The following is a 19,561-nucleotide window of genomic DNA, read 5'->3' as shown; positions in this document are numbered from 1 at the left end:
CATCGCCAGATGAAGCTTCTATGGTGATAAGCAAAATATTCATCAGTATGGTTATGGGTCTAGGCCGTTTCAGGCACCCCCTCTTCTGTCCAGAGAACAATCTGGGGATCTCTCCTTGGACCTGGGATCCCATTTATAATCAAGTCTCCTGTAACCCCTAAAATGACTCCCTTAGTTGAAATATATTCTTCCCTGATCTCATATCCATCCTTCCTCCCTCCCCCCATCCCAGTCCACCTAGCTTTCCCCATTCCTCCCCTACTCCCTTCTCTCTAACCCTCTCCCCTTCCCATGCACCCGAGGTTACCTGGGACTCTTGTCTATTTCCAATCTCCAGGCAGATAGCTACATGATTTTCATCAGGTTCACCTTCTTATTTAGCTTCTCTAGGATCACGAATAATAGGCTCAAGAGTTTGTTGACTTTATGCAATAAAATTTACTGCAACATTGAATATTCACTTAAGAAATTGATAAAAATTTTCAGTTAAAACTCATTTGCCAGGTGATCACAAACATAATTTTAAGGTATAATTGAACTGATTTATTGTTCCATGCAGTAATGCTTTTCATGCAGGATTATGAGATGCTTTCTCAGTGACCAGTAGCTTTAATACTTTTACGGTGCCATGAAGTTGTTTATGTTTATCATGTAAAGCTTTTATAGAAACAACAATATGTCACATGCTTTCTTTCTAGTTTTCAAAGTTTTAGCTCGTCATTGCACAAATAAGGTAAAATAACAATTATTCGTTTAATTCTCTTTTCTTTCATTCCTAATATTAAACATGTAACACATAGACATAATACCTTTCTAGTTCTTCTTATGAAGGGAATAACAGAGGAAAATTAAATTTGATCAGGATGACATATGATTCTGCAGGTAAATAGGTACAAACTGTTCAGTGCCTGCACTGATCATTGTGGTTAATATATTTTTGAGTTTTAATTTGATAATTTTAGATTTCAAACATATATGATGAAAGGATTCCACACATTTGACTAATATGAAGAAAATAAAACATTTCAAAGAGGAGCATTTTATATAATATAATATAATCTCATGATATAAAATAATTTAAGTGGCAATGACATCTGGGATAAACAAGATTTATTACAACTAAATTCACCTTACAAGCAATGCTTAAGGGAATTCTGAAAAAAAAGAAAAAAAGGACAATAATTACTTACATAAAAGTATTCAGAAACATGATATATACTACCAAGCATACAGTCAAACCCAGAATACTCTACAATTATTAATTTAGCTATACTCTGTATTTTAAACTCTGTGTGTTTCACACAATAACTATGAAGTCATACATGTCCCCAACATGATAGTAAAATATCAAAAAGTAAAGCTCACATAGTTATGAGGTATTGAAGAAGCTTTTAATATAAAATGCTATGATAGGTAGAATATAACTTATGAAGTGGAATCTAAAAGACTAGAGATATTATATACAATGAAGTTAGATTGTTATCATTTAAAAGTGCCATATATTTAGAATACTTCAAGTGAAGTTCATGTTTGCTATAAAATGAATGATACTCTGATTATAAAGAGCAATGAATCAAAAGAGTGTTACAGAAAATAAAGTAATTACAAAGATAAAAAAAGAAAATGTATAAAGGGTATATGTAAACAATCAAAAAGCAATTAACTAATACATTTTGATCAATAATTCTACTAAATGAAAACTGATTAAATTTTCACACTAAAACACGTACAGTGCTTAGATTAAAATATAAAACAAAATACAAAATCAAGCCTTAGAATGTCTACAATGTGTTCAGCATAGCCTCAAGAATACCTGTAGGTAGAAAGTAAAGAGGTTGACTTTTTTCTATGGAAGTTGCAGATAAGAGTAAAATTGTTATACTACATCAAGTACAATAAGTGTCAGGTGAAAACTTCCCACAAGAGACAAATGTGATCAGTATTTTATGGTAAAATGATCTTGACCTGGAGAGATGACTCAGTGTTTAAGAGTTCACTGTCCAATGTGGTTTAATGACGATCTTTTCCCATTCAGTAGACTGCTGTTTTGCCTTAGCGATTATGTCCTTTGCCTTACAAAAACTTCTCAATTTCAGCAGTGTCCACTTATTAATTGTTGCTCTTAGTGTCTGTGTTGTTGGTGTTATATTTAGAAAATGGCCTCCTATGCCTACGCATTCAAGGTTACTTTTCACTTTCTTTTCAGTGAGGTTCAGGGTGACTGGATTTATTTTGAGGTCCTTGATCCATTTGGACTTAAGCTTTGTGCATGGATAAATATGGATCTATTTGTATTCTTTTACATGTTGACATCTAGTTATGCCAGCAACATTTGTTGAAGATGTTTTCTTTATTCTACTGTATAATTTTAGCTTCTTTGTCAAAAATTAGGTGTTCATAGTTGTGTGAATCAAAATTGGGGTCTTCGATTAGATTCCATTGGTCCACCTGTATGTTTTTATGAGTTTCTCTTTCTGGGTCAGGCTTACCTAACTCAGAATGGTTTTTTTTTATCTAGTTCTATCTATTTGCATGACAATTTCAGGATTTCATTGCTTTTTTGGACCACTGAGCAGTACTCCATTGAGTAAATATACCACATTTTCTTTATCCATTCTTCTGTTGAGGGGCATGTAGGTTGTTTCCAGGTTCCGGTTATTACAAATAATGCTGCTATGAACATAACTTAACAAAAATCCTTGTAGTGTGATTGAGCATAATTTGGGTATTTGCCATTGCTGAGTTCTGAGGTAAGTTAATTCCCAATTTTCTGAGAAACTGTCATACTAATTTCCAGAGTGGTTGCACAACTTTGCATTCCCACAAGCAATGGAGGAGTGTTACCCATGGTCCAGCTGATGGCCCCACAGCCATGTACAAATATGAAACACTAAATGAACTCAATAGACATAAACAGACAAACAAATAAAAATCTCCCAGCAGAAACTAGGTGTTTTTATGGGTAGATCCTCATGAAATTGCCCACCTTCTACATTAGTTAGCATGTTCATTGATAGTGTCAGTGTTCTGCTCATGTATGCAGCCAATTCTAGAAGAAACTATTTCCCAGAATACTTCTGGATATTCTGAATTCTGTGACTTTTCCTGCCTGTTTTCTCTGAGTCATAGATGCTGGGAAGGGTTGAGGGGAAGAAAAAGAGGGTGGAAACTGATATATTTCTATTTCAATCAAAACTATATATTTTTAAAAAAAAAAATTAAAACAAGCTCAGTGACTATTAAAGAAGGAAAGACAACACATAAAGTTTAGAAGGAAAATATGGTAAGGGACTAATAATTGGATAATTGGAAGAATAATTGGAAGGGAGGGAATAAGGTGGAATTGATCAAAACATATTATATGTTCCAATTAATATTACAATATTTTTGAGGTTCATCTACTTGTGGCACTATGTAGCTTTAGCAAAATCCCATGATCTCTAACTGGTTTTTTGTAAAGCACTGAAAAACTAATGTAGAACTTGCTTATTGTATTAAGGTCTTCTCATTATCACTATTTCCTGCATTATTTCTCATTTGTCTCTTGTGGGAAGTTTTCACCTGATACTGATTGTATTTGATGTAATATAACAATTTTGTTCTTATCTGCAATTTTCATAGAAAAAAGTCCGTTTTTGTATTATTCACTTTACTGTTGCTGTGTTAAAACGCTATGAGCAAAGTAACATACAGGAGAAAGAGTTTATTTGGACCTATGGTTCCAGAGGGTCAGAGTCCACGGTGGTAGAGACAATGAGGGAGCAAGTGGCCAGCGTGGTAGCTGGAACAGCAGTTTGAGAGTTCCCATCTAGAACTGCAAACACAGAGCATAGACAGTGAAATGCAAAGGGCATGAGTTTTTAGATTCTCGGTCTGCTTCGAGTGCCATACTTTCTGCAACAAGGCCCCATCCCCTGAAACAGTGCCACCATTTACAGAAGAAGTGTCCAAATGCATGCAAGTATGGGGAACGTTTCTTATTCAAACCATCACAGTTTCCTTCACTGTTCTACAAAATCTTTAAAAACTATGTGGCACAATTTCAGAAAGACTTTCATTTGAGTAAATATAAAGCATACTTCCCTAAATTATTGGCAATTGACTTTCTTAGCCTGTTGCATGTGGACTTCAGTATAGGAAGTACTGTATAATATACTTACAACTACAGAATTTTGTTATTTTCTACCTTTGTGGAGAGGGAGGAATCCAAGAGAACCTTTATCCCTTGCTTCAAAGAGCATCATTGCTGCTTTGGGATTCATGTTTCCTCATCAAGTACTGTTCTTAGGAAGGGATTAGTTTCAGGGTCTATGAAATTTTGGAGAAAGCTCCTAAAACGCCTCTGTTTTTAATTAAAGTGAACATATTTCTTGGTTGTATTGAGTCTATTTAGGCATAAAATTACAATTATTTTGACATTAAATTCTCATTACTGTATTTTCCCTGTGTAGTCTTTTACATATGTTTATAAAATACTAGCTGAACATAGTCTTTTTTTAAATTGTTTTGCCTTTTACTTCTTGCTAACACATTGTTTTCCTTCCAGCACCAGTTCTTCTCTCTTTTATGGATTTTGAAATACATCCAAGGATGAACCAAAAGCAAAGAAAAAGAAAGGTTCAATTATCATTGCCTCACTGGTGGAGGAGGAGAACGTAGAGGAGGAGGAAGAGAAAGATCAGGAGGAAGAGGAAGAGCAGGAGAAAGAGAAAAATCAGGAGGAAGAGGAGGAGCAGGAGGAAGAGGAGGAGGAGGAAGGAGACACTAAACAGAGAATCTGGTTTTGAAATTACTCATGTCACTTCCAGGCTCTGAGAGATCAACTCAAGTGTCTCAAGCCTGCTCTGACAACAAAGAAACATTTCTACACGACTTGCATGCTAAGAATTCATGTTTCTGTGTGTTTTGCTGTATCACTGCTTGACTGTAATTTAAGTAGTGAGAATAATGAAGTCAATTGCATACACAAGCCCAATCTATAGATTTCAGAGAGTACCTGGAGGGAAGAATAACAGCTAAAAACCCGCATAAGTAGCTCAGATGGATCCGTGAGCTGGCCAGGCCAGTCACCTAGCAGTGTCCTGGGAACTCACTTTTTAAAATTTATTTCCCTACACATTCCACTTGAACTTTCCTGCCCTCTGACTTCTGCAAAAGCCAACATGCACAGCTCCAGACAATGCAGCCTTAAAGGAGGCATGCTGGCTTCAGTTTCTCTTTCAAGTATAGCTTGTGAAGTAAGTCAGTTCGAAAAGCCGTGGTAGTTCTCACTGGGACAGTCCTGCAAGGTCAACACTGCATTGGAAGCATGAGGAGAAGATAAGACCATTTGACTTCAAACTCTCGGCGATTTTCATTAAAAGATAAATCTACTTCAATCTATTTTAAGCCTGGGTTGTTATAACATAATAATAAGGGGCAGTGTGAAAAAGACTTCTTTTCATACACCATATTTTTCTTACTGCTAGTTCTCGACTGTCAATGCATTTTTGCAAGTCTGAAGGTAATTGGGAAGTGTGTCGCATATGGTAGCTCGGTTCAGTAGAATTAGAAAATTCAAGATGTGATTCTCACAGAGAGAACTGTTTGGATCATTTTTGAGAACACAGCCGAGGTCAATATGCTCTCCATCTGGTCCCTTCATGTGAAGTTACAACATGACAAAGGTTGCAATGTACAAAAACACAGTGAGCTGCAGAATGCCATCAACCATTTCAACCATAAACCTCAGAGCATCAGAGACTTACAGCTTCAATGGGCGATTTCAGTGGGGAAAATGTAGCTTCAACACAGGATGCATCTGAGAGCACACTGCTTAGTCATGTTTTAGGGATGGAGTGATTCTGTCCCCAGGAAGCTTTTATCACATAATTGAGGTAAGAAAGATTCAATCCCACGCTCGGGTCAACCCAAGCCGCAGAAGGGTCAACCAAAAGCTTTCCTAAGAAGTCAGAAGCAAACATTTTTCCAACACTTCAAAATATTTAACATAAAGGTAATGTGAATTGTGAGTAAAATACATGTGTAATAATCCAATGAACTCCTCATAAGAAATATTTACTTTAATAATGATATAGGGTGAAATTTCTGGCAATAGGTTTCTCTGGAAAAGTCTGTCCAAGCATTGGTAATACACAGGATTAAAACTAATAAGCTTACTATTAAATTACTATTTGAAACTTAGTTATAAATGATTGACTAAACAAGTATGTAAAAATCTTCAGTTTAGATAATTTAGTGAAGACCAAATAGGAAATACAAACAAGAAACAATTAAAAACCATAAAACTAGAGGGAAATTATGTTGTATGAGTTGGAAATATCAAAGTACAGAAGAAGTCCATTTCACTTGAAACAAAATACCAATCCCTCTCTTTGGCGGTATTAATATTTTAGTGTTTTGATATACTCAAGGAAGGACATTTTACTGTCACAGTGGCACTAGCTGAGATAACTGTGTTCTCACTAAGCCCTCACTATAAGGTATTCCAAGGACCATATCATTGATAGCAGCGGACAGCTAGAATCAGGAATCACTAAGAGAGACAGTCAATCAAAGAACTTGAGTGTCAGCAGAAATCGCTAGATGGAAGACAGCAAAGAGAAATTCTGGCTCAGTAGGTCACTGGGAGTCTAGACTGGGCCAGCCTTGGGAAAGTGTTTCGGATCTGTGGTCTCTAAAGGAATTCTCATTTCCTTGGCCCATCTTTAAATGTTTGAGGTAGAGGCTGGCTTAATGTGCAAAATCTGTATTTTTCTTTTTTGCCATGACTGAGCCTTTCTTTCTCACATGATTGGCATGGTGACACGAAAGAAACCATGCTGTAGTGGGAACCAGTGGACAAGAGCCCAGACATTTCCTGACACTCACAAGCATCACCGCTACCTTTTGGGCTACTTCCTTCTCAGCAACAGTAATAGAGTAAAGGAGAGAAAAAGGGTAGAGATATTAAGGCTGTGTATAAATGGTATAATCAACACAGCCATGGCCCCAATAGATCACTTAAGCAGCTGTCTGGGAACAGACTGATGAACACAGCGCTCCTGATTCCTCTAACATTGTCTGCGTTGCTCTGACTGTTTTGCCTGTACTGATTGTTTTTGTTGAGTAATGAAACCTTGTGAAGCATGGATGACTCATCTACTAGAGATACTTCTCAAGAAGTTTTGCAGTTCCACAATCTGAGCTACACCAAGTACTCTCGCTAGACTTAGTGATCTCCTCCTCTGTTATCACACATATTGATTGACCTGTCTGTTCTCTCCAAACTATGCATATACTAGGGGATGGGAAAGAGCTTTCAGAACACCCAGTAGGAAGTCTTACATTTTTACAGTGCTTTCTCAAGCTTCAGAAAGATAGATTTCTGGGAACATTTGCGCCATTCAGTTCCCTCTCTTTCATTCACAAGAAAACCATGCCTCTTATCCCACTATTACTGATGTGTGTCTGATTTGTTTCTGAACTAATGTGTGACTTTCTCTGATGTGTACTGTTAAACATGCCATCCATTTTAAACTTTATATGATAGGTTACAGAGTACTAAAAACTGGCCGTACCTCTGAATATTTTATGTGGATTTTTCTTTGGAAGGGTTTGTTTATATCTCCTGAACCTGCATTATAACATAAACAACTGAAAGTTTACTTTTACAAAATTCCTGTAGCTGAATTTATGAATTTATGTATCTGAAGAGCATTATTAATGGTGTTAGAATAAAAAACAGAACATACCCTTGGGCTATTAAGAAATACTAACATCTTGTATCTTGTGTGTTTTATACTGGAAGCAATTGATGTGAAACTTGAGATGTCAACACTTTTCCTAGACCCTAGAGTACAGCACAATATTGAGTGAATGAATCAATGGTCTCTGACTAAAGGAATTTTTAATTCCAATAGAGAAGAAAAAAGTGCTAGATTGTTATCATGGGAATAATAGTATTTTGAGAAGCACAACTGAAGATTGAAGGGGTGGTACTATAGATAACGATACAATGTAAGTTACATTAATCCAATTCTGAGATAATTACCAGTTAAGAAAGAAACTTGAGGTAACTCTATTCTTACCTATCTCTATCTTTAACCTTAACTTCCTCCCTCCCACTTCATCTCTCCGTTCTTCCTACTCTCACTCCTTTCTTTTTTCTTCCTTCTTCCCTTCCTTCCTTCTTCCTTTTTTCAGTAATATTTCATTTGTATTTTAGTTAATAAAACTTTAATGGATTTAATAAATAAAATAAAGCAGTCACACTGGTCAGTCTTGCAGATTAGGTAGTGGTGGCACACATCTTTAATCCCATAGCCACACTAGTTAGATATAGAGGCCAGGTGATAATGATACACACATTTAATTCCAGCACTGGAGAAGAATATAAGACAGGAAGAGACAGCTCCCAGCTCAGTTTCTTTCTGAAAATTCGTGGAGTCAGGATCGCCATTTTGGCCTGACTGGCTACTTTGCTTTTCTGATCTTCAGGTTGAACCCCCACATCTGTCTCTGGGTTTTTATTATTCGTGCTATCCTTCCTTCCTTCCTTTCTACCTTCCTTCCTTCCTTCCCTCCTTCCTTCATTATGTCCTTCCTGTTTTGAGTTAATTACTGGTAAACTGGGTATAACCAAGTATATGTGCTTACCATTATGCTGTTCCTTAGAAACTAAAAATTGAGGGCATGTAGTGATCACAGGAGAGTCTCAACCAAAATTCAATCAAAACTTAGAATTTTAAAAGAGAACAGCACTTTACATCCATAAAGAGACTGACAATGAAGACACGTTCTAATGGCTGTAATGATAGCAGAATAGAAAAAAAAAACACATGAGGAGAATAGAAAGCTGTGTGTTAATATGAGGAAAGACATGGAAGGCATTATTAGTAATGAGCATATGGCAATGACTTTGTATCTGAAGCAAAAATAAAGTCTGTGTGTTTGTTTTGGAAGCTGTGTGCAGACCGCGTTAAATGAGTCAGTATGAGCACAAAAAAAATCAATAATTTTATCATATGATAGCTTGAATGGCTGTAACTATGTGACATTAATGTAGGACTACGGTCCGTGTAATATATCAATATATTTATTCATTTCCAGTAAAGTGACTTAGGCCATCCAAGGATAGAAATTTTTAAAGCAAGTTCATCTAAGAAAATACACTATTCAGTCACAAGGGATGTGAATCAGGTAGAGTCTAAAGTAGTAAATCATATAAGTATAAGGTGGGAAATATATTTATTTGAGGACATAGGGACATTCAATGCTAAAGAAATCACAGGAAAGGTAGAACTAGCTTTCTTTAAAATCTATTTTGTTAGATATTAGGATAGCTACACATGCTTGTTTCTTAGGTTCATTTGATTGGAAAATCTTTTCCCAACCCTTTACTCTGAGGTACTGTCTGTCTTTGAGGTTGAGGTATGATTCTTGTGTAGGGAGCCGCCTGGATGTCGCCTTGGCCAGATAGTGCCAGCAGTCCTTCAGCCTGGAGGTATACATATCCTTTGATGTTGCCGCCTTAGGCCGGTGTGCTCGGAGCCTTGTTTTGCATCTCAAGAGACTCGGTCTCCTGACCTGTCCCGTGGCCTTGGGTCCTAGTAAAATGGCATCAACCAATCAGCATTTGAGCCTCTCACCCTAGAAAAGCGGCTGTCTTTGGATTTCTCTCTCTCTCTCTCGTCATCCCTGTTCCCCATTCCCCCTTTCAAGCAAGGAGCTCTAATAAATGGTGATTGAGAAGGATTCTTGATTTTGTGATCGTCCTTTCCTGCTGGTCAGGAAGCGCGTCACATTTTGGTGCCGAAACCCGGGACGCCGGATTTGAACAAGCCAAGGAGGGAGCAAAATTCAAAACTCAACACAAAGAGCTGTGACTGACGTCAGAAAATCCTCCAGATGTATGCTGATTGCTAAGGCTGGTCCAGAGTGGTAATGTTTGCATTCCTTCTTCTATGTTGCTTTGGGTTGCGCTGTGATTAACCAGGTGGTGAGTGCCTTTGTTGCTGCTGTGACTGCAGCTCTAGTCAAAAGTAAAAATAAGTCCACAGTAGATCAAGCGGCATTTTTCTAAAAGGACTTCCTCGTAAGTAAAAAGGAGGTTTTTTTCTTTAGCCCAGGGGGTAAGTGCGCACCATGGGCAATTCTTATGGAGCCAGTTCGAACCCCAGGGAGATTTATCGCTCAATCCAGACACTTTTGCAACAGCGTGATTTAAAGATCTCTTCTAACACTGTCGCTAACATTGTAAAAGACATTGTTGATGTCTCACCTTGGTTTACAGCTTCAGGTGACCTAACCTTACCATCTTGGAATAAGCTAGGCAGGGATTTGGAACAAGCAGAAGAAAATATTGGGAGAGACACACTTCCTTTTTGGAGGATGGTGCGGGACTGCTTGAAGAAAGAACGTAATATAGAGATATTAAAACAGGGTCACAAGACATTACAGAAACATCAGGACAGCTTTTCAAAATCAGATCAAAAGGAGGAACAAGAGTGTAGGCCTAGAAAGAAAAAGGAAAAATTAAAAGATAAGGATCCGGAAATAAAAAAAGGAGAAAAGGGGAAGAGAAGCCCCATAGCTTTAGTAGTGAAAGAATTTGTAGATTTAGATTTATCAGAGGAGGAAGAACAACTAGAGGGAACGGCTACTAAATCCGAGAAAGAGCAGCAAGGTAGCCGGAGGCGGGGCGATGTTGATGTGTTTACTACAAAGGGCAGAAGAGACGAGGCGCCAGTTCCTGCTGCCCTCCCCCCATCCGCCCCTCCACCCATGTATCAGCAGGTAGCTACAGAAGGTCACAGCTTCATAGGAAGGCAAACTTGGTCGCAACTGGCTGCTGCCTTTCCTGTTTTTGAGGAGCCACAGAATTACAATAGGTGGTATGAACCAATCCCATACAGACAGCTGAAGGATTTGGTTAAAGCTGCGAGAAATTATGGAGCAAATGCCAGTTATACAATCACATTATTGAGAAGGATTGTTACAACAGCGCTGACTCCTACAGACTGACAGGAGATTGCAAGAGCAGCTCTTCCAGCAGGGCAGTTCCTGGATTTTAAATCTATAGTCCAGGACAAGGCTCAGACCCAAGAGCGCATTAACATACAAAGTGGCCACCCAGAGTGGACGGCTGATATGCTTCTTGGACAGGGGGCATTTGCTGAAAATCAGAATCATTATCCTTGGGAGGTTTATAGGCAGGTTAGTGAGATTCATTATAGAGCATGGAAATCACTCCCTAATAAAGGTGAAACAGCTGGTAACTTAACCAAGATTATTCAAGGTGCTACAGAGCCATTCTCTGATTATGTGGCTAGGATGACAGAGGCAGCTGAAAGAATGTTTGGGAATTTAGATATTTCATTGCCTTTTGTCCAGCAAATAATATTTGAGCAGAGCACCAAGAAATGTCAAAGAGCAATAGGGCCAGTAAAGGGAAAGGGATTAGAAGCCTGGATCAAAGCCTGCCGTGAAGTTGGGGGGTCTCTAACCAATGCAGGGCTGGCGGCTGCTGTGCTTGCTGCTGCCAGAGGTGTCAGAGGAGATAAGGGAAAGGCATGCTTTAAATGTGGACAGTTGGGGCATTTCAAAAAACAATGTCCCAATAGTCATAATGCCTCAGATTCTTCAGGGCTCTCAGCTGCAACATCGCAGAGGCAGCCAGACATTTGTCCCAGATGCAAGAAAGGGAAACATTGGGCTAATGAGTGCAGATCAGTTAGGGATATAAATGGACAACTTATTCCTATGCCTATTCAGTCATTGTCAAAAAACGGATTGAGGGGCCCATGCACCCAGGGCCCAAAAATATTTGGGGCAATTCAGAACACGATGGCAGTCCCCGAGATGACTCCATCGTCCCAACAAGAAGGGCAGCCAAAGGCTCCGGAGGGCTGGACCTCTGTGCCACCTCCAAACTGCTATTAACTCAGGATATGGGAGTTCAGGTCATAGAAACTGACGTGTTTGGGCCATTAGAAAAAGATACTGTTGACATAGTCTTGGGACATTCATCCTCAATTATGAAAGGCCTGATAGTCCATCCTGGAGTCATAGACCCTGCCTATGAAGGCTGCATTAAAATTCTTTGCCATTCTCCATATGGGGTAGTTTCCATCGCCCCAGGAGACAGAATAGCTCAACTCTTAGTTCTGCCTTCAGGGCGTAATAAGCTTCCAGCAGAGGGGCTTGTCTTAAAGGACAAAAGCCTTGCTCCCATGGGAGTAGATTTGGCTTGTTTATCCTTGGAGCTTGATCAGCGACCAATCTTAAATTTAAAAATAGAAGGAAAGATTTTTTCAGGCCTGGTGGATACTGGAGCAGATAAAAGTATCATCAGATCCCAAGCATGGCCAAAACGCTGGCCCTTACAACAGGCCTCCCAGTCCCTTCAAGGGCTGGGGTATGCACAAACACCGCATATAAGTGCTAAGGAGTTAGTCTGGAGAACAGAAGATCAGAGAGGGACTTTTCAGCCTTTTGTGGTTGATTTGCCCATCAACCTATGGGGCAGGGATGTGCAGTCTCAAATGAGATTGAGACTTACAAATGATTATTCTGATACCAGTAAGCAAATGATGGCACGTCAGGGCTATGTTCCCAATAAGGGACTTGGTAAATGTCTCCAAGGTAGACAGAATCCTATTGAGACTGTCTCCAAGTTAGATAGAAAAGGCTTGGGTTTTTCATAGGGGCCACTGAAGCTGTAGCTTCCACACAAAAGACAATGCCCATCCCTTGGCTAGTAGATAAGCCGGTATGGGTCCCTCAGTGGCCCCTTTCCTTGGAAAAGCTGGAAGCTGCAAGACAATTAGTACAAGAACAGTTAGAACTAGGACATTTAGAACATTCTGTATCGCGTTGGAATACGCCTATTTTTGTGATTAAAAAGGCTTCTGGAGGTTGGAGGTTACTACATGACCTTAGGGCAGTCAATGCTCAGATGCAGGTCATGGGCCCAGCCCAACAGGGTCTTCCATTGCTTTCAGCAATACCAAAGAATTGGCCTGTAATTTCCTTGGACATCAAGGACTGTTTCTTTTCAATTCCCGTGTGCCCTCAGGACCGGGAAAGGTTTGCATTTACTCTTCCATCTGTTAACAATGAGCAACCCAATGCTCGGTTTAATGGAAAACTTTGCCTCAGGGAATGGCCAATAGCGCCCTCATATGTCAGTTATATGTAGATGCAGCATTGAGTCCTGTTAGGAGACAATTTCCTACTGTAAAAATTGTTCACTACATGGATGATTTATTATTATCTGCCCCACACCAGGAAACCCTGAAGGAAGTTTTCCAAAAGGTTACATCCCTTTTGGAGGAGCAAGGACTCCACATAGCCTCAAATAAAGTACAAACATCTTCCATGGTGAAATTTTTGGGGACTATAATCACCCCTGAAAGCATCAGGCCTCAAAAAGTGCTTATTCGCACCCATCACCTTAAAACTCTTAATGATTTCCAGCAGTTGCTGGGAGATATAAATTGGATTAGAGGATATCTAAATATACCTCGATCTGAGCTCTTGCCTTTGTTTTCCATCTTAAAAGACAATCCTGATATCTGTTCACCTAGAGCCATGACCCCGGCTGCAATGCAGGCCCTTAAGAGGGTAGAATCTGCTATTACTACAGCTCAATTACAGCGAGTGAATCCATCCTTACCAATTTTACTATGCATTCTCAAAACAAAAAATTATCCCACTGGAGTGTTATGGCAAGATGGACCCCTCTGGTGGATGCATGGAAATTCCATAGGAGCAAGATCTGTTCAATATTATCCAGAATTGGTGGCTGGCCAAGCATTAATGGGAATAAAGCTTTGCTTAGCCCACTTTGCGAGAATGCCTGACAAGTTGATAATTCCCTATACGAGAAAACAGGTAGAAGTTTTGACAGCCACAGTAGATGGCTGGGCTATCCTGCTTTGTGCATTCCCTAATGTTATTGACAATCATGTGCCAAGGCACCCCTTAATAAATTTTGTGGAGAAAAATTTGGTGTATTTTCCCAGGATTACCTCACCCCATCCATTAGAAGGAGCCTTAACTATCTATACAGATGGCTCAAAGACCAAAAAAGGGGCTCTGGTGGCAGGAAATGCTAAACCTGTGGTCTTTCAATTTCGGCCTGATTCCCCCCAAGTCACTGAGTGCTTGGTGGTTTTGGAGGTGTTTCAGAGATTTCTTGAGCCATTTAATTTAATTTCAGATTCACAATATGTGGTCAATGCTGTGGCCTCTCTTGAGGTTGCAGCCTCAATTCGCAGCTCAAGTACAGTGTCTAATATTCTTTTACAAATACAAAAACATATTTTAAAAAGAGAAAATCCCTTTTATGTTGCTCATATTCGAGCCCATTCTCTCTTGCCAGGACCTATGGCAGAGGCTAATGCTCAAGCTGATGGTGCTACTCGAGCACTCGCCCTTGTGGCTACAGATTCACTCCAGCTAGCTAGAGATTTCCATCAGCTTTATCATGTTCCAGCGAATACACTTCGCTTAAAGTTTAAGATCTCTAGAGAAGATGCCAGGAGGATAGTAAAAGCCTGTCCCTCCTGCGTGACCATGTTACATCCCCCACATACTGGGGTAAATCCCAGGGGGTTAAAGCCAAACTCACTCTGACAAATGGATGTGACTCACATCTCGGAGTTTGGCAGACAAAAGTATGTTCATGTGTCGGTGGACACATGCTCTGGAATAATTCATGCCACCCCACTGGCAGGGAAAAAGGTAACTCATGTAAAAATGCATTGCTTAGAGGCCTGGGCAGCTTGGGGAAAGCCAAGTCGTTTAAAAACCGACAATGGCCCAGCATATGCCTCACAGGGCTTTAAAGCCTTTTGCAAGCAATTACAAGTTAAACATACCACTGGCCTACCATACAATCCTCAAAGCCAGGGTATCGTAAAAAGAGCAAATAAAAATTTAAAGAAAATTTTGTGAAAGCAAAAAGGGGGAATAGCTGTAGCAGCTTCCCCCAGAGAAAGGATTTCTCTTGCACTCTTTACACTTAATTTTTTAATTCAAAATATTGCTGGAAAAACAGCAGCAGACAGGCATGCCCTGTTTGAAAGCTCTACAGAGCGAGATTTAGTCATGTGGAAGGATGTATTGATTAATAAATGGTGTGGACCGGATCAGGTAATTACCAGATCCAGGGGAGCAATTTGCATTTTCCCTCAGAATCGTGAAGATCCAATCTGGGTGCCAACGAGACTGACAAGAGAAATAAAGAAAAAAGATGATCCAGTGGATGCTAAGTGTCCTGCTGTGGAAGATTCGTGCAGAGACAGCAGAGATGACACCCTGGGCGGTGTCAAGAGCAACTGTTTCACGTTATCACCTTGAGCAGCACCCTGTGCAACCTCTTATCTCTTAACAATTTTCTGACTGACTCTATTCTGCCTTTCTCCCTCCTTGGGGATGGGTGGGAGCAGAGATATCCTTGGCATGCTGTGTCTAGGTGGAAGTGCTGTATGTCTTTGATTGGTGTGCTACCTGCTAGCCCAAGTGAGGAGGGACAAGGTCTTTGTGGCACAAGCCTTGGCAGTCTTGGAATGTGTATCCTCACCCCAGGTTTGGCTCTCAGCCTCAAAAGAGCTCACAGGCAATTAGCCATGCATAGCCTTTGCACCCTCTAGGGACCAGATAGTCCCACGGCACAGAGGAAGGTATGCATAGGCGGAGGGTGTGCAGACACAGCCCTAGCACTCCCAGGGAAGTAGTTGTCCCATTGCACGGGAAGGGTGTGTCTTGCTTTTCTTTTCTTTAATCAGTCCACACATCATGAGGTGGGGACCAGATTGGAAAATAGTTTTGCCTTATTGCTCTTAAAGACAATAAAAGGAGGAGCTGTAGGGAGCCGCCTGGATGTCGCCTTGGCCAGATAGTGCCAGCAGTCCTTCAGCCTGGAGGTATACATATCCTTTGATGTTGCCGCCTTAGGCCGGTGTGCTCGGAGCCTTGTTTTGCATCTCAAGAGACTCGGTCTCCTGACCTGTCCCGTGGCCTTGGGTCCTAGTAAAATGGCATCAACCAATCAGCATTCGAGCCTCTCACCCTAGAAAAGCGGCTGTCTTTGGATTTCTCTCTCTCTCTCTCGTCATCCCTGTTCCCCATTCCCCCTTTCAAGCAAGGAGCTCTAATAAATTGTGATTGAGAAGGATTCTTGATTTTGTGATCGTCCTTTCCTGCTGGTCAGGAAGCGCGTCACATTCTTGTATATAGCAGAAGGCTGAATCCTGATTTCCTATCCATTCTCTGTATCTTTTTACAGGTGAATTGAGTCCAATGATGTTAAGAGATATTAATGACTAGTGGTTGTTAATTCCAGTTATTTTTCGGTAGTAGTGTTTGTGTTTCCCTTCTTTGGGGTTTGCTGGTGGGGGGATATCAGTTGCCTGTGTTTTTTTTTTTTCTCAAAGTTTATTAAAATACAAAAGTCTCCATTTCCGCCCCTCCTCCCAACCCCCTCCCACTCCCCGCACTCCCTCTCCTCCTCCCTCTCCATCCCCAAGAGCAGTCAGGATCTCCCACCCTGTGGGTAGTTCAAACTCCTCCCCCCTCCCTCCAGGTCCAGGAAGGTGAGCATCCAAACAGACTGGATCCCAGAAATCTAGTATATGCAGAGGAAACAAGACCCAGTGCCATTGTCAATGGCTTTTCAGAAAGACTCCGGACCAGCCACAGTCAGAGAATCCGGCCTCATTCAGAGAATCTAGCTGGATCATGTGCTCGCTCAGTCACAGTCCAACTGACCTTGGTGAACTCTCATTAAATCAGTCCCCTTGTATCAGTGGGTGATCGCACCCCTCGAGGTCCTGATTTCCTTTTTCATGTTCTTCCTTCTTCTGCTCCTTATTTGGACCTTGGGGGACTCCATCCGGTGCTTCAATGTGGGTCTCCCTTTGTATCGCCATCCATCGTCGGATGAAGGTTCCCTCTGATCTTGCCTTCCTTGCTCACGTTCTCTTTCCTTCTGCTTCCCGTTTGGACCTAGGGAGTTAAGTCCAGTGTTCCAATGTGGCTCTCCGTCTCCATCTCCATCCATCGCCAGATGAAGGATCTATGGTGATAAGCAAAATATTCATCAGTATGGTTATGGGCCAAGGCCAGTTCAGGCACCCTCTCCTCTGTCCAGAGAACAATCTGGGGATCTCTCCTTGGACCTGGGATCCCATTTATAATCAAGTCTCTAGTAAACCCTAAACTGATTCCCTTAGTTGAGATATATCCTTCCCTGATCCCATATCTATCCTTCCTCCCTCCCCCGCTCCCAGTCCCCCGAGCATTCCCCATTCCTCCCCTGCTCCCTTCTCTCTAACCCTCTGCCCTTCCAACAACCCTCCTACCCCCCCCCCATGCACCCAAGGTTACCTGGGACTCTTGTCTATTTCCAATCTCCAGGAGGAAAACTACCTGAATTTTCTTCAGGTTCACCCTCCTATCCAGCTTCTCTAGGATTACGAATAATAGGCTCAAAGACCTTTAATTATGGTTAGAATCCATTTATGAGTGAATACATACCAAATTCCTCTTTTTGGGTATGGCTTACCTGACTCAGCAAAGCGTTTTCTTTTTTTTTTATTATTATTTTTTTAATTATTTTTTTATTTTTTCATTATTTTATTATTTTTTTAATTTAATTTTTACTGGGAACCCCTCCAGAATCAAATCTCTTGCAAACCCTAAAATGGCTCCCTTAGCTGAGATATAAACCTCCCTGCTCCCCCAACCATCCTTCCTCCCTCCCCCCATCCCATTCCCCCAAGCCTTTCCCAATCCTCCCCCTCTCCCCTCTCCCTGACCATCTTCCCTTAATTCCACCCCCCACCCTCCATGCACCCGAGTTTGCCTGGCAGTCTTGCCTAGTTCCACTATCCAGGAGGATAACTATATGATTTTCTTCAGGTTCACCTTCTTATTTAGCTTCTCTAGGATCACAAATTATAGACTCAAAGACCTTTAACTATGGCTAGAATCCACTTATGAGTGAGTACATACCATATTCCTCTTTTTCGGTCTGGGTTACCTCACTCAGTAAAGCATTTTCTATTTCCATCCATTTACATGCAAAATTCAAGATGTCATTGTTTTTTACCGCTGAGTAAAACTCTAATGTATATATGTTCCACACCTTCTTTAACCATTCTTCTATTGACGGGCACCTAGGTTGTTTCCATGTTCTGGCTATTACAAATAGTGCAGCTATAAACATAGTTGAACAAATTCTTTTGTAGTATGATAGGGCATCTCTTGGGTATATTCCCAAGAGTGGAATTGCTGGGTCCTGAGGGAGGTTGACTCCCAATTTCCTGAGAAACCGCCACACTGATTTCCACAGTGGCTGCACAAGTTTGCATTCCCACCAACAATGGATGAGTGTTACCCTCACTCTACATCCTCTCCAGCATAGGCTATCATTGGTGTTTTTGAGTTTAGCTATTCTGACAGGTGTAAGATGGTATCTCAAAATGGTTTTGATTTGCATTTCCCTGATCGCTAAGGAGGTTGAGCATGACCTTAAGTGTCTTCTGGCCATTCGAAGTTCATCTGTTGTGAATTCTCTGTTCAGTTCAGTACCCCATTTTTAAAAGTGGGTTAATTAGAGTTTTAGTGTCTAGTTTCTTGAGTTCTTTGTATATTTTGTTTTGCCATATAAACTTGATTATTGTTCTCTCAAGGTCTGTGAAGAAGTTTGATGGGATTTTGATGGGGATTGCATTGAATCTATAGATTGCTTTTGGTAGAATTGCTATTTTTACTATGTTGATTCTCCCAATCCAAGAGCAGGGGAGGTCTTTCCATTTTCTGGTATCCTCCTCAATTTCTTTCTTCAAAGACTTAAAGTTCTTGTCAAATAGGTCTTTCACTTCCTTGGTTAGAGTTACCCCAAGATATTTTATGCTGTTTGTGGCTATCGTGAAAGGTGATGTTTCTCTGATTTCCCTCTCTGCTTCTTTATCCTTTGTGTATAGGAGGGCAACTGATTTTTTGGACTTGATCTTGTATCCTGCCACATTACTAAAGGTGTTTATCAGCTGTAGGAGTTCTTTGGTACAGTTTTTGGGGTCACATATGTACACTATCATATCGTCTGCTAATAACGAAAGTTTAATTTCATCCTTTCCAAATCGAATGCCCTTGATCTCCTTATGTTGTCTTATTGCTATTGCTAGAACTTCAAGCACTATATTGAAGAGGTATGGAGAGAGTGGACAGCCTTGCCGTGTTCCTGATTTTAGAGGAAAGGCTTTGAGTTTCTCTCCATTCAATTTGATGTTAGCTGTCGGCTTGCTGTATATTGCTTTTATTATATTTAGGTATGATCCTTGTATCCCCAGTCTCTCCAACACCTTTATCATAAATGGGTGTTGAATTTTGTCAAATGCTTTTTCAGCATCCAATGAAATGATCATATGGTTTTTTTCTTTCAGTTTATTTATATGATTGATTACATTGATAGATTTGTGTATATTGAACCAGCCCTGCATCTCTGGGATGAAGCCGACTTGATCATAATGGATAATTTTTCTAATGTGTTCTTGGATTCAGTTTGCCAGTA

The sequence above is a fragment of the Myodes glareolus genome, chromosome 1 (assembly GCF_982192425.1).
Source record: "Myodes glareolus chromosome 1, mMyoGla1.1, whole genome shotgun sequence".
In the NCBI taxonomy this organism is placed as follows: domain Eukaryota; kingdom Metazoa; phylum Chordata; class Mammalia; order Rodentia; family Cricetidae; genus Myodes; species Myodes glareolus.
Note: the sequence above shows the minus strand (reverse complement) of the source record.